Source organism: Venturia canescens, chromosome 2 (genome assembly GCF_019457755.1).
Source record: "Venturia canescens isolate UGA chromosome 2, ASM1945775v1, whole genome shotgun sequence".
Classification (NCBI taxonomy): domain Eukaryota; kingdom Metazoa; phylum Arthropoda; class Insecta; order Hymenoptera; family Ichneumonidae; genus Venturia; species Venturia canescens.
Window position 1 is genome coordinate 34,211,629 of NC_057422.1, and position 14,740 is coordinate 34,226,368.

Here is a 14,740-nt window from a genome sequence, read left to right on the forward strand (position 1 = left end):
TGAAATCTTGAAAAGTTTCGTTGACATATGCATTGCGCATTTTTTTATATTTTTTAGCACACACAGATCATAGTCTACATTTACGCGGCCGCTTTTATACCGGTTTAGTATACCACAAGTTTTAACAAAATAAATATTAACCACTTTTCACTAACCATTTTCATTTATTAATTAGAGTCCGCACACAACAGCACTTTGGGGATTATAACCTCACCTGTCAAAATGACGTTCAGTATGAAAACAAGTTTCAGGTGGTTTCGGATGTGCGTATCGATGTATTGATATCATATAACCTATTTACAAATGATATAAATGATAAACTTATTTTCAGTCAAACGAATTAATGAAATCTTAAAAAGTTTCGTCGACATGCATTTCATTTTTATTTTATTCTTTTTCACACACAGATCACAGACTACATTTACGCGACTGCTTTTATACCGGTTTAGTTTAGCATTCCACAGGTTTTAATACTATGCACTTCGTTAGATGACGAAAGTTTTTTTTATTTATCCCACACGCATTCCATAGTGTCAAAACTCTGTTTATACGATGATCGAAAACTGACACATGGTTTATATATATACATATAATATAATATTCACGGAGTCTGAGCGCGGTCGGGGTAAGACTCAATAGTTAGAAGGCCTAAAATGGCGAATAGGCATTCTGTATAACGCATATATAGATATACAGAATGCCTGTTCGCTATTTTAGGCCTTCTAACACTTGAGCCTTACCCACGGTCGGCCTAGCAGCTGGAGGAGCCGACATCGTTGAGCCAATCAGAATGCGTAGAGGCAACAACTCTACTACTACTAACTACGTCAAAACGCGTATACGTATACGTCGAACTCGTGATGTGTCAGTAACTTTTGCATAATCTTGAGCCCGTGCAAAGTTTTTTCTCAGCAATTACGCCACCGATCGTGATGATTTTGGGCGCAATCTAAAGAGAATTTCTTAATTAGCTGAAAGTTCAATTTTCAAAGCCTTAGATGACTCATAACTTCGGTAATTCAAAAAAATCACTTGCCAATTTTACCCCCACCACGGCGAATCGTTTTATTCAGAGAAAGTATACTCGGCGTGAGCCTCGGGCCAGCAGACGACAGGGCTGTCAATGTACTTGTCCCGAGACTCTACCGAGTCTCTTGAAACCTAGTCCTCCAAAACCCATGATCTATCGCCCTAGACATCCTCGAAAAATCCCGCGGCGTCGACCAGAATTTTATATTTTTTTATTTTTATTATTTATTATTTAATGTTATTCGTATTATTCAATTTTTTTGTTTTCTTATATTATTATCATTTTATATTATATATTGTATAATATAATATATATATTATATTATATATTAATTATAATAAAATATTTATTATAATAATATTTTATTATTAATTAATATTAATAAATAAAATATATATTATATAATTATATACATATTTTATGCGCAAACCAGGAGCTGGTATTGCCCCCGCTGTGCGCCCATTCTCTGTCTCTCTCGCTCGGCGACGCAGAAGGAGAGGGGGTAGCCGCGTTCAGCGCAGTGCGTGACGTAGAGTGTGACAAAAGTAAGAAATCGTGCAAAGGACGTAAGTCCAAATGTAAACAAGCGTAACTTACGCCCCTCTGTCTCTAAGAAAATGAAAATCCCGAAATGATGGATTTTAAATCACTAACGTTACATATCTCAGGATCTACTGGACGGATTTACTTGCAACAAAGACCAATGGAAAGAGAAAAATCGAAAAAAAATCGTCACAAATTTTCAAGTTCTTTTATGAAATGGTTTATTTTTGAGAACCATTTGAAAATTCTGTGACGTCATAAAACCGGCATATTCGCGTATATAAGAGTAGCGGCAGGGCTCGCGCTGGCTTTTCTTTTGCGCTGCAGTTTTTCCTTTTAATACTTGGCGTCGAGCCGCTACCGCGTCTCTTGATTTACGCCCTTATGGCCACCGACCGCGGACGCGTGTTTCTCGGCAATAATCTCGAGGCGCTCTTGCTCCGTCGGGAAACGAATCAGCTGTTGACAGATGGTGAGAGCGATCATTTGATCCTTCAGAATTTGTATTAAGAGGTTTTTAATTTCGGCCCAATTTAGACCTCCGATTGAATTTGTCTTAGCGATACTAATTGAGGTGATATTTTCCTCACGAATAACATCTCTTAACGACTCGAACGTGTCCCCTAGATCGTCCAAGGAAATATTCTCTCTCAGATGAAAAACAACTGGTAGTGCTATCATTGCACATCCCTTTTCCCTGGCAACTTTGGCCCTAAAAATATTAACCATCCATAAAAAAAACTTGAACCAAATTTTCTTTAAAAATTGTCAAAAAAATTATTTTATAAAAAAAAATACAGTACAATTCGAAAAAAATTTCACAAATCTAGAAAAAACATTATGTTTAAAAAAAAAATATTCTGTATCTATTTTTTAAAGTTCAAAAAAATCAAATAACAAGTAAAATATAAAAAACCGAAAAATCGCGTTTGAAATCATTATGCAAACCGATGCCTCATCCTTCTTATTTGATTCGAACAGCTAAATCAATTGAAAAAAATTCCATCTAATTTACGTGCAGCATTAAAATTTATTATATCAATTCGAGGCCAAGTATTTTCTAATGAATTGAAAAAAGTTACCACTTGAGTTACGTACAGCACTAAAATTTATGATATCAATCAGTGGACAAGTATTTTATTAGTAACTCCAAATTTTGACATTATTAAAATGTTCTAAGAAGCTTTTAAATCCAAAAAAAATCACATGAAAGCTAGTTATTCGTTACTCTATGGTGGCAAAGACTTATAAGAAAATCGATTTTTCTCAGACTTTCAGGATCCTTTGGTATTATTCACAAAATTCAACGTCGATTGGATCGATACAAATTATGTTTAAATATGTGTTAAAAGTACTTGTCCGGCCCATCACTTTCCGTTTAAATTGTTTATCCAAATAAAAATCAGGGCTTGTCTAGAACTGATGGTTCACAAGTCACAAGTATTCATGCAGAGGGAATTGAGAGAATTATCTTCACGTAATTTTTACTTAGTTGCACTAATTTAATAAAAAACGGAAACAAATTATTCCGCAATATACAAGGGATTTTATTATGCATCGATAAATGAAACAAATTGTACATAATATATATGTTCAAGCTTCCAAAATAACTCTCCAGTTTATATTCAATGATGTCAATTTTTACTTCCTACTTATTCTTCCAGCGAACGAATTCCATACGGACTAAGAACTAACCTCTACTATTATTAAAAGCATTAAACTAATAATGAATCGCATTTCAACAAATTTTTAACCAGATTCTGCCGTACAATTTCATTTTTTTATGATTGATTTTTTATTGAATGAATAGTGATGGGCCGGACAAGTACTTTTAACACATATTTAAACATAATTTGTATCGATCCAATCGACGTTGAATTTTGTGAATAATACCAAAGGATCCTGAAAGTCTGAGAAAAATCGATTTTCTTATAAGTCTTTGCCACCATAGAGTAACGAATAACTAGCTTTCATGTGATTTTTTTTGGATTTAAAAGCTTCTTAGAACATTTTAATAATGTCAAAATTTGGAGTTACTAATAAAATACTTGTCCACTGATTGATATCATAAATTTTAGTGCTGTACGTAACTCAAGTGGTAACTTTTTTCAATTCATTAGAAAATACTTGGCCTCGAATTGATATAATAAATTTTAATGCTGCACGTAAATTAGATGGAATTTTTTTCAATTGATTTAGCTGTTCGAATCAAATAAGAAGGATGAGGCATCGGTTTGCATAATGATTTCAAACGCGATTTTTCGGTTTTTTATATTTTACTTGTTATTTGATTTTTTTGAACTTTAAAAAATAGATACAGAATATTTTTTTTTTAAACATAATGTTTTTTCTAGATTTGTGAAATTTTTTTCGAATTGTACTGTATTTTTTTTTATAAAATAATTTTTTTGACAATTTTTAAAGAAAATTTGGTTCAAGTTTTTTTTATGGATGGAATTATCAGCAAACGAGGGACCATCAATGTACTTGTCCCAACCTTTTTTTTCCTAGGAGAAGTTTATGGTTTGATATCACGTATTTTTTCTCTAAAGTTCCTTATTTATGTTCAGTTGACTATAGGATTTTAGTTTAAATTTCTACTAATTATTTATGATTTTCGGCTATATACTAATAACGTTGGTTTTCACGAAAAAAGACCTATTTTTCGTCAAAATAGTACTGAAAATATTTCGTCACAGGTCTGTCCTTGGACTTTGAGGATTTTTTTCCATGTACTCTAATGTGTTTTATCAATTAGGAATCAAAGAGCACGGTCGAAAGCGGGTTGGAGGCTGCGATATGATTTTCGGCTTATATCGTTAGTTTCCACAAAAAAAAGACCTATTTTTCGTCAAAAATGTACTGCAAATATTTCGTCACAGGTCTGTTCTTGGACTTTGGCAATTTTTTTCCTTTAACTCTAATATGTTTTGTCAATTAGGAACCCAAGAGCACGGTGGAAAGCAGGTTGGAGGCCGAGATATGTTTTTCGGCTTGTAACTTTGGTTTCCACGAAAATAGACCTATTTTTCGTAAAAATTGTATTGGAACTATTTCGATAGAGGTTTGTTCTTGGACTTTGGTGATTTTTCTCCTTGTCTTCTAATATGTTTCGTCCATTGGGAACTCAAGAGCATGGAGCAATGCGTGTTGCGGCCCGAGATGTGATTTTCAGCTTCTAACGTTAGAAAAAAGAAAGGAAAAGAGGAAAGATAGATCAAACTCAAGACTCAACAAATCCAACAGAATTCGCCATTTTTAAATGTCGCTTTTGCATTCTGCATCTAGACATTTTCGTGTCTTCCAAAACGTACCCCCGACGAAATATATTTCCAAAGTTTGCAAGTGGCCGCTGCGATCCAATTATCTACAGTTTGATAGTTGCCGAAAAAAGGCACCTGGAAACATTTATTATGTTAGAACTCAAAGAAGCAAAAAAAACTGAGCGTACTTAATTCAACAGAGCAACGGAATTCAAAGACGTTTAAGGTACCTGCATTGGTTGTGGAGGTAAAAAATTTAATTTCAGGATAATTTAGAAATAAATTTAGAAATTCAGAAATTCAGCATAGAATTTAGAAAAAGGAAAATTAAGTTAATTAGTAAAGCTGAAGACTTTTGGGATGAATTTTTGAGATTATATGTTACGGTTGGAGTAAAAAATTTAAATGATGGGCACACATGCTGTGACACAAACATATGAAAGTTTGCAGGTATTCGCTCCATACCACAGTAATACATTTTCAATACTATTTGAAAAGAAACACCTTAAAACTTGCTGAACCAAGTTCCATTACATATTACCATAATCAAAGATAAGGGGTGATCCGTAGCATATATATCTATCCACAGAAATTTCAGAGTTCGCAGGTATCTGCTGCGGTTCAATGTATCTGCGCAATGAGCTTCGAAGACAGCAATTTCAAATCTATCCATAAATGAGCAACTGAAGACTTTTATAATCAATTTTTTACTTCATATATATGTTACGGTTAGAGTCAAAATGTAAAATGAATGGCACAGTATATAAATTGTATAGTTTGCAGATTTTCGCTGTATTTCAATGATCCGAATCTACAGCATTATAGTGAAAAGTTGTCAAAAGTCATGATATCCCATTAAAATGACATAGCGTACATTGCATTCAGAAATTCTGTAAGTTTCTGGGGATGTTGGTAGGCATTATATTTGATCACATCCAAAACTGAGCAACTGTAGACTTATCGGAATGAATTTTTTTTATAATAATTCCATATTTGTAGTTAGTTTCCAAATTTATCACTCGACAGACCTAATGGGAAAAGAATAACTACCCAGTATACCAAGACCAGAAATTTTTTTGAAAATCTGATTTACAAAATGTGCAATTCAAGATTATGGTTAGAAACCTCTCGAATCATGTTACCACAATCATCATGAAGAAGGAGTAGAAAATCATAGGACACATATTAGGGAACGAATTAATAATATGTACCGATCCTCTGCAAACTGATGGGGTGAAAACAAGGATCGGAGAGGGCAGAGCCAAACTGAATATCAAGCAAAATATGGGAATGTTTATATATAATGTTGACACAAGAAATAAATTAGAAAACATTTATTCAAGTAAAGTTTCTAATATCATTCTAACAGTTCCGTGTTTTTGTTCTATTTATTCGTATGTATAACCTATTTACACATGATATATAACCACGCCAGTGACGATATATTCGCACTGAACAATATTTTGTAATCTGGTTTAATTGAAGGATTATTTCAGTCAACACTTATTTCCAATCGAACGAAATAATGAAATCTTGAAAAGTTTCGTTGACATATGCATCGCGCATTTTTTATATTCTTTTTCACACACACATCACAGACTACATTTACGCGGCCGCTTTGATACCGGTTTAATATATCACAAATTTTAACAAAATAAATAGTTATATGCACTTCTTTAGATGACGAAAATTATTTTTTTATTTATCCCGCACGCACTTCGTATTGTCGAAACTCTGTTCATGCCATCAAAAACTGACACACGGTTTGTATATATATATGTATATCGATCGAATTTATGACTGCTGTTACCAGCTGTGCTGCGTCGTGTGCTACGTTATGAAGTTGACGTCAGATTTCCAATCATCAACAACTAATTTCAACAACCAATCACAACGTCTAAAAATGGATGTCGTCAGATCCAACCAATCAGAAACTCGATAGCATCAAAGTGCCTTTGATGGTGTTATACTATAATATACAGACAAATAAATTTTTGAATGTGTTGGTAACTTTTGCATAATCTTGAGCCCGTGCAAAGTTTTTTCTCAGCAATTACGCCACCAATAATGCTGATTTTGGGCTCATTCGATAGAGAATTTCTCAATTAGCTAAAAGTTCAATTTACAAAGTCGTACATAACTCATAGGCTTCGCAATTAAAGAAAATCACATGCCAATTTTACCCCCACCACCGCGAATCGTTTTATTCAGAGAAAGTATAGTCTCGGCGAGAGCCTCGGGCCAGCAGACGACAGGGCTGTCAATGTACTTGTCCCGAGACTCTACCGAGTCTCTTGATATTCTCATATTGAGGCATCTTTTTGAGAGAATCTAGTTCCTTGGCTCCGTCATCGAGGGGAAGCCCTTGTCTCGTAATAAAAATAATTTTCACTCCCTTTTGCATTGACAAATTATCGCGAACTTCTCGTATCGATAAAGCACCTTCGATTGAATAAGCTGGATCGTTTGAGGGCCCTCTACCGCGTTCCCCAGGGTCCAACAAAAGATCCGTTTCCTCTTCAGACTCGTTTTCGTCCGACAATGTAGTTTCCTCCAACAAATTATTTTCTTCCATATTCGCCTCGTAGCCCTCAAAGAAATCGTCGAATTCGAGGGGCGGGTTATCATTTAAGATATCGATTGGCAGATCTGGCTCAACGCTGATGTCTTCGGGTCTTTCACCGTATATGTTGACATCAACGCGATTACCAGGAGCATTAATTTCGACCCGTGATCCCTGTGGTTCAACTAAATTTTCACAAAATAATCGTCCGTCACTCGGAACGTTTAATTCGCCGGGGTGCCCAGGGTCGAAGGGCAAGCTTCCCAACATCGACTCGTCGATAGGGTCGTCTTGTGATCCTTCTTCACCTGGAGAAATTCCGGTCTTTCTTTTCCTTTTACGAGTTTGTGTTTCCTCGTTTATATTATTTGAGCCTTTTTGCTCTATATTTTTCATTTTAAAGTGGGCTGGCGGACTAAAAATATTTTCTGTGGAGTCGGATTCTGTCCGTGAATCGGGTGTATTTGGTACCGTCACTGGAACAGGAGCTGGAGTAGGATTAGGATTTTCGGTGCGTCTCCTGTATTGGCTAGGAGGACTAAAAATTCATTCGTTAGGCGTTGTATCGGATGATGGTTCTTCATCAGATTCGTCGGGATGATCGTCGTTGGATTGGCCAGGTAAGTTCAATTTTCTTTTCTTTTTTGGATTATGCGTTAGTATAGGGATGTTTTTACTTTCAGGTGGATTTCGCGAGAGAGCGTCAGCGTTATTGTTCGCGCTCCCAGGTTTATACTGGATTTTATATTTATAATTAGATAGACTCAAACGCCAGTGTACCAGACGAGTGGCGGGGTCTTTTACGGAATTCAGCCACACTAATGGCTGATGATCGGTAAGGAGATTGAACTTCCTGCCATAGATAAAGGGTCTGAAATGGTTCACGCAATAAATTATGGCGAGGCATTCTTTCTCTATGACGGAATAGTTTAACTCGTGTTTATTTAGTGTTCTAGATGCATACGCGATTGGCTTATCTTTGCCTATGTCGCCTTGAGAAAGAACGCCCCCAATCGCATAATTTGATGCGTCGGTTGTGATGTTAAACGGTTGTGTAAAGTCGGGATATTGTAGAACAGGTTCTTTACACAGGGCCTCCCTCAATATATCGAACGCTTGCTGTTGAGAGTCGGTCCATTTGAATGGGATGCCCTTTTTCAGCAAATTCGTGAGGGGTTTTGATATGCCCGAAAAATTTTCTATAAAACGCCGATAATACCCGGCTAACCCGAGAAACTGCTTGATTATTTTCTGATTTGTAGGAGCAGGGTAGTTCTGTAGGGCCTCGATCTTCTTCGGGTCTGGTTTTACTCCCTGGTCACTAATTACGTGTCCTAAATAACCTACTTCGCGGCGAAGGAACTCGCACTTCTCTGGTTGTAGGTGCATATTGGCTCTTCGTAACCGAGAAGCCAATTTGTCGAACTTAATTTTGTGCTCGTGTAAAGATTTGGCGTAAATCACGATATCGTCTAAGTAGACGAAGAGCTCGACCCCTTGAAGTCCCACTAGTACTCGGTCCATAAGCCTTTGGAAAGTAGCGGGTGCGTTTTTCAACCCGAAGGGCATGCGATTAAACTCATAATGACCGAAAGGGGTGGAAAACGCGGTTTTATGTTTATCCTTCGGATCTACTTTGATTTGGTGAAACCCGCTGGCAAGGTCGAATACGGAGAAATATTTCGCGCTTCCAAGCTGGTCCAAAATTTCGTTAATCTGGGGGAGAGGATAAGCATCTCCGATAGTCTTCTCGTTGAGATTGCGATAGTCGATAACCATTCTCCAACGTTTATTGCCCTGGGAGTCCGCTTTCTTCGGCACAATCCACAGGGGTGAGCTATACGGGGAGAGGGAAGGCGAGATGGTAGGGTCTAAATTGCCCGAAAATGGCGTCTTCGCGATTTCCGGTCGGCCGAAAGTCACTAGCCGAAAAAACTGCAGTCGGATAGTTCCAGATGTAAGTATAGATGTCACAGTATGTGTTTTCATCGATGATTCGAAAATTGCAGTCTCGGCGACAGGGGTTCTCATATGAATCCATAATACGCATATCCGAGACGATTTGTTTTCGTTCGTAGCTGCTGCATGTCATGTTTGACGTTTGAGGTAATAATGGTAAGTTAAAAGTGGGAGGACAACAACAACACAACAACAACAACAACAACAACAACAACAACAACAACAACAACAACAACAACAACAATAATAATAATAATAATAATTTTTTAATGAAAACAGAAGGATTCTTCGTCATTACTGGGCGGCAGCAAAAAGCGATGGCGAACCTGAGAGAAATGATGAGGAAGAGTGGCAATTGAAAGATGTTGTCCTTATCGAGGACGTCAAGACCGTTTCGATCGGTTGATGACTAGCAAATTCATTGGAAAAGGACACGAAACTTGAACAAAAAAATAAACAAACGTTTGGTAGTGTAAGATTTAAAGCAAGAATTTTGAAAAAATATTTATTTTTTATTCCTTTCTCATGTCAAATAATTGTGATAACAGGTTTTTTTTTTTATCATTTCAAGCAAATACACTATTTCTATGACAAATGATCTCACGGAAGTCGGAGATCAACGAAACATTCGTGTAAATAGGAGGCCTCACAATTAATTCTTCTGGATGAGAAAATCGAGGCGTCTTTTTTAAGCCTCGAGAAATGAAAAATACGCGCCTCGATGAAGCCTAGTACCTTATGAAACGAAAGCGTAACACTTTTGCTAATATCGATACAATTTAAGTATGTGTACGTGTTTTTGTCTTGTTGTTTTTTTGCTGTTCAAGCCATTCGTAATAGTGTGGACAACATTACTAATATGTGACTCGGTGAGTTCATATCAGTACGTGGGATGCTTCAGATTCGGTGAACTTGACTTTTGAGCTGTGATAAAGATCCTCTATGCCAGAACCCATGGACATTCCAAGTCACGACTGTATCTGTGGAACAAAAGTTCAAGTCATTTCCACGTAATCTTAGCAGTATTGCCATTCAAATTTGGTCTCATTGATCACTTACCGACTGACCGGGCGACAGGGATTTTCTGAAGAATCCGATGAATTCTTCACGTTCAACTCACCGTCGTCGGTGTTGAAAACTGTCGAATTACCTGTTTTTTTGAATTTTTATAATCAAATAATTGGAAAATTAGAGTGATAAATGTAATTTTGAATATGATGATTTCTAGACGTTTCTGAAGTCTATAGAAGCTTCGATATTATTGCAATTTTCCATTCAATTATTGTATTACAAAACAAAAACTATAGTCGAAAAAAGAAAGATTAACATCGTGATTTTGTTTTTGTTTCGAATCGTAAATCCGGATTTTACCTGAGGGAAAAAGCATCGTATGCCTTAGCTATTCGCCGCTTATAAAAGGTGGCAAACTGTCATCCTCGTCTACCACCAAAATGACTGACATTATCAACTGTAATCGATTCGACCATTTCAAGCCATTGTTGATTGTAGGAACGAAACTTTTCGACTTTGATACGAGCAGCCCAGTCTTTATCGCACATCTGAAAAAAACATTCAATTACTTTTTGTCGTTTTGTACACACAAATTATGGGCTTTCGAATAAACTTACGGCGATCACATCCAAACAAGCATCACAAACTTTACGTATCGCTGGATTCTTATCGTGCATCAGATCTATAAGATATCCTGGGGCTTCTGCAAAAGAATCTGAAATTTCGATTGAAACGAATTTATTCTTGAAGACAAATTTTCCCGAAAAATTCTATCGCAAAATAATAAATATGATCGAAGCATAAACCCTCTAATTACCATTACCAGTCTCGCGAATCAAATAATCCCTCGTCGAGTCGTGCTTCGATATCTGCTAGAATACGTAAATTATTTGCAAAACAATTTCGTCGTCCTCCTGTTTCGCTGTAACAATAACGATCCAGAACGTCATTAATTGTAAAAAAAAGAGAATGGAAAGATCAACGAAATAGTTGAAAATCTCGTCTACTTCATATTTTTATCAAAAGGTCAGAAGAAGTTAAATCCTTTACTTTTTTCATGTTGAAAATCAAGAATAAATAATAATCTTCAAACCTTTCAATAACTCTATGAGTGAGAGTTAAATATCCGCCTTGCACAATAATCGGGCGCAATCTTCATCACAAGTTGCAGTGCCAAGTAGAACAACGACTTCAAGAACAAGGTCATCCTGTACTTTTCCTACAAAAGAAAAAATAATGATACTTCGGTTCTTTATTTTGAAAGCGAGAAGTAAAAACGAACTTGGAATGAGGGCAAGGTCACGTCACTTTTAATTACCAGGAACAAAATTGTTTCTTATCCAGGGTATGAGATTGCAACGCTGCAATATTTAAAAATAATCCAAATCCGGCAAAGCCAAGTTTCCGAGGACGCCAACTATTTCCAAAACAAAATCTTGACTGATTCAATGCCATGGCAAAGTCACCCACGAATTCCTTATAAACAAATGAACAATGGTTAATAGAAGACAACTACAAAAGTTCAAGGGACAATGGTAAATCTCAAATCTTATTCACGAGGACATTGCGTAAACGTACCACGAAGTGTTCTTTCGTTGAATCGTATTGGGATATATTTCTTTTCATTTTCATGATCAAGGCATCTTAATTTCTGAACGCTTTGTGAATCAATCCTTGCAAACGATTATTATCGATCATCAGCTGAGCATTTCTGTTGTTTACAGCAAGATCCTCGATCTCAAGAATCATATCTGTTACCATCGACATGCAATCCGTATTTCCAAACATCGATTGCACTTTGTCGTCCATGCTCAAGTGGTACAAGAGTCCAAGGATCGTCGTTTTGTTCTTGATTTCACCTGTATAAAGTTAATTGGTAAAAGATGAGAAGTAAACAAACAATTTTTTGTTTTAACAATCAGTATGGAGATAAAATTCTGTTCTAACGTTAAAAAAGAATTTTTTGGATAATAATCCTATATTTTTTCCATTCAAGTCAGCTATAAACTTACTCTGGCCGAGCAGCTTCACCAATTCCGGGAATAAGCCAACTCTTATCATTCTTCCTTGAAGTTTCGCTTCGTAGTCAGGGGGCCTTCTGAATTCCAAATGTCGTCTGTCAGTTTAATTTTTCTTTCTGTGCTGTTGTCGCTGTTTGTTGAAGGAAACAGAACTAAACCAGTCGTTGTTTCAAACTGTCGTTGACGTTTTTCCATATCATCCTTCCATTCGTCGTAACGTTGCAACTCACACTCAATTATTTCCATGCAAAGAGATCCAATCTAAATAGAATAAAATTCCGTCAGAACATTCGAAGTTGTAATACGGATTATTACTTTAATTGAATGCTTGACTCACTCTATATTCCACTACAATATTGTGGAATTGACTGTACGTTGAAAAACAGAAAAAAATATAAATAATGTTTGTAGAAAGTTCAATGCTTCGTTTCCAGTCTTCTCTCAAGGCTCTTGCTAGAGCGCTCAACAAAGATTCTAAAGAAACAAAAGAAAATTGTTTAATATGTTAATGGTTTTCATTCATCGTTATGAGCTTGTTTCCATTTTATGAGCGTTGAATCTTTTGGGAATTTTGAAGTATTTTTAAAAATTTACCATTTTTTCTTAGTTCCAGAAGATTGTCAGGAACTCTTGCAAGTCTCAGAATCAATGCTGATCCTTTGATCTTTTGCGGTAAGACTCGTACAACAATTCTATGTAACTTTCAACATTGCTAATTACTGCTCGTTCCATAATCACTGTTGTCCGAATTCACAGTGTTGGACGATGTCGGACGTTCCGGTTGTGCATTGCCATCCACCGAGTTCCCTGAAGAATATTCAGATTATTGTTTACAACTCATTTTTGTGTGTTTATCTCTGTAGTCAAATATAATTTCCTCGAATCAGTTAGACGTCCTTAAGGGCTTGAAGATATGGTTAAGCCTCGGTTGATCAGGTACACCAATAAATTTGAGAAGACAATTTGAGACGAAAGGTTATATTAAATAATCAAGCACAAACCATCGGTGGTCGATTTACGTTTCTGAAGATAATAAATCAATTGTTCGACCCCGTTAAGTTTTGATTCGTGGATGAGAAAACATTTTTCCATGACTTCTTTGGCCAACAGAGACACGTTTGTGTCTGCATTGAGACTATTAAATCTGATGATTTTTTGACATTTCTAACAATGTTTGAGAGAAGGAACATGAGAAATGTTTGATAAAAATTTCGGAAAACTGTATTTCACGAAACTGTGTAAACTTACTTTTCTGTCACCCAGCATTCGGTGACCGAGTTCACCAAGGATAAACGCTTCTACGTCATAATTGACAACAACCGCTTTTTCCGTGGGATGCACGTCGAGATTTCCCGACCACACTTTCCTGGTTTGCAGGAAAATAAATAAATTTCAAAATTTTTTGCGGTGTACACAGAAAACTATTGAAACGTCAGATCGAACATCAGTTGGTGAACTCACCTTTTAAGAAACTTGGCCTCGTCCATATATTTGTGAAAAAAACGTTTATCGCAATCCGTGAAAAACTCGGGAGAGTATATTTTTACTTCAGTGTCGATGATAATTTTGACAATTTTTCTATTTCTGTTTATAAATTAATTAGTTGTAAAAACGTACGAGATCATTGCTGCTGTTCCTCCTCCGTATAACTATAACAACTAAACTTTTTTTAAAGTTTTTTCTTCTTTCAATTTTATGATCAATCAATTCATCACTAATGAGATGTACGCTTATCAACAACACATCATAAATTCGATATAAAAATAGTGATTGGCTGTAGTTTGAGAGTTACTTGTAATTTTGCGACAAAAAGTAGTGTGCCTCCCGCGCAGTAGCAGAAGACCGGCTTAAATTGATTCAACTTTTGTGAAGCATTTATTCATTCTCCTTTATTGATTTAACAAGTAGTATATCTGTGTATTGCTGCTTCTTAATTACAGGTTTTGGAAAAACTTTTAACTGCGAAAACAAATAAGGACTTGCTATCATTGGAACAACATTTTAGATGGGTCTGAAAGTATATAATTGGGGGGAAAAAAATTGAAATGGATGAGTTAATCAAACATATGATATACATGATGCATCGTGAATTATTTATTGTTTAAAGGGGGATAATATGGTATAAAATTCATTATTGAAAAAAGAAAATAAATGATAGTGTGAGTAGGCGTAATTGAACGGAAAATTTAGGAAATATTTCAATCAATTTTTCATTCAAAATCGTATACATTCCGATTTAATTCTAACTCGAGCCAAAAATTTGGTTAAACGTGGAAAAAAAATTTAAGTTGTCACGTCCGGAGGGGCGTGCAGGAAAGGTTCGGGTATTTGAACGTCGAGCGGCAAACGT

At 36.0% G+C, this 14,740-nt stretch overlaps 1 pseudogene; it reads right to left on the minus strand.

Moving 5' to 3' along the window:
• Positions 1 to 10,080: 10,080 nt before the first annotated feature.
• Positions 10,081 to 13,877, minus strand: LOC122406188 (kinesin-associated protein 3-like; annotated as a pseudogene).
• Positions 13,878 to 14,740: the final 863 nt, after the last annotated feature.